The following is a 2,478-nucleotide window of genomic DNA, read 5'->3' on the forward strand; positions in this document are numbered from 1 at the left end:
TAGTAGTAAATCTCCATCAGGTGCTTTCGAATAGGGCAGCATTTACTACACAGAGCAAAATAGTTCACTGGCCGGACTACATCTCTCATTCATAATCACGAGATGATATAATCCACCACGATTATGAGATCGAGAAGAAATGGTTTGTGATTATAGAAAGCTGTTTGTGTAGCTTTTCAATACAACTCTGTGTGGAAATGATGCTCCATCTGAAAACATGTGAAATGCACCACATTTAATAACATGTTTTTTTGCTCAAGGAATCTCTTCATAGCACGATCACTCAGTGTTTGAGATAAAATCCTTCTGTGAGATGATCTGTGACATGAAGTCACTGTAACTGTAAGAATCCACCGGGATGTAAACTCTGCTGTCTGCCGCTTCTCTCCTGTTGAAAATGAACTGAGTTCACGGTTGGTGCGTGTCGCTGCAGTACAGAAGGGATGAAAACATTCAAAACAAATATTAAAACATAATCTAGATCCGTACACACAAAATGCTGCCCGAAAAAGTAAAATATTGACTTCTTTTCAGAGTTTTGTTAATTAATTTTTTGCACTTTTAACAAACATTTGAAAAATGCACAAATTAATATAGAAAAATTGTGATTTTAACAAGTTTTGGCCAAATTTAGTGATACTTCTCCCGCACATTCAGTTGAGAACTAGAGCCGTCTTTGAAACAATGCAGAGACTTAATACAAATATTATTTTTTAAAATAGACATTGCAGGATCCTGGAAAATCTATCATTAGGAAATTATATATTGTGATATGGTTTTGTCATAACTTTGTGTGCTATATGGGTACGTTATTGGTCAGTCAATGCATGTATAGGCTACATTATGAAGGCTAAACATGCCTTGTACATTTTGACATGTTTTTGCTCTGTTCACTGATAGTGGCATTCACATAATGCTGTGTTTAGGCTACAGGGCTCTAGACTCGTTCTTCCTTCGTCATGTGAGACTGCGGTCGCAATGTTGCAGGGTTTTTTTTTTTTTTTTCTTGCGCTGTGTGTGATGTACAAGAAGCTGATGAACTTTATCATAGATTTATGGTTTTACTCGGTAGTACTTGAGTGTTCAACATATCTGTCATATTCTTTTTCATCATCATTATTGCTGATTTAGAAGGTAGTGAATAGAATTCTCCTTTTGCTACTCCCAAGCTTCTGACTTTGGGCGGCTTTCGCTTCTGAATTATGATATCTTTGGACTCATCGCTTTACTGAGAGAAAGATAGTAATCTTTGCTTTGCTTATATACACTCTTCACTTTTTAGCACTAAAGCAAAAGACTGATTCATTGATGTTATACTTGTGCTGTCCCATGACATGAAAATTTTTGCTCTTTGTGAGGTTTTTTACCGATGGCATATCGCAGTTCCCCTAGCCTCTGCCTCCGTTACAGAGTGAAACGAAATTTTAGTCAGATTATAGCGAAACTAAGCCTGGTGTCCCTGCTCTGTCTATCCCGACAGTGAGAGCTTAGACAGGCGGGAATCAATCCCATAATAATAATAGATCCCAGGAAAAGTTACCTCCCCTTTCTCTGCTTTGCTTAGCCCAGAGAATTTGGAGAAAATGTATTTAGTTTGTTTTTTTACGTTTGGTTCAGTGTAGTATTGGCACAAAGCTTCACAAACCGGGCTTCTTACGATATGGATTCGACAACTGCTGCATACAAACAGTGAGTAACAGTGTTCATTAATGCCTGATCTGTGATCAGTGATTTCTGATGTGTGGCCTAGCTAATTATTCAGTTTCCCCACAGACTTTCTTTCTAAATCGCTCAATGCTGGCATGCGGCATCAATTGAATCAAGCCGGTCACTAAGCGCATCAACTCTATGTTGTTTTTCTTAGTAGCCTAGGCATGAAACAAAATCTGTTATTTAAATTGTGATTAAACTACAGAGAGCGATCAATGAACGCTCCCTTTATATTGTTCGGAGCTGTCAATCACACATCGCGAGTATATCTGCACACTTGCCCAAACTGCCGTTATAATGAGTGATGCTGTTATGCTGCACAACGAAGCTCTGTATTCATGTCGATATTGTGTTTGCTCTTAGTTGTGGTGAAAGCATTTTGTGAGAGAAAACGAGAGCAATGACGAGATCACTGCATTCACGCGATAAACAGACTCTGTCTACTCAATGCTCATCATTGCAGCCTTTCATGTGATGGGAAAAGATGATGCTGTAATCAACACTTCCACAATTCGTTAATCTCGACAGCTGTAATAGTAAAAAAAAAAAAAAAAAAAAAAAAAAAAATACGTAGTAAAAGTATTTGAGAAGGGTTCCACATGTAATACACATTTCAAATTCAAAGATGTCAGCCAATCACAACAGAGTCTCACAGCAGACACGCCCCTTTAAACAGAGCATTCAAGCCAGAGGACTAAAATCAGAAATTTTAAATGTAAATATCATACACCTCGGGAAACATAAAAAATACATTAACAATATAAGTAC

Source organism: Cyprinus carpio, unplaced genomic scaffold, assembly GCF_018340385.1.
Source record: "Cyprinus carpio isolate SPL01 unplaced genomic scaffold, ASM1834038v1 S000006703, whole genome shotgun sequence".
NCBI lineage: Eukaryota > Metazoa > Chordata > Actinopteri > Cypriniformes > Cyprinidae > Cyprinus > Cyprinus carpio.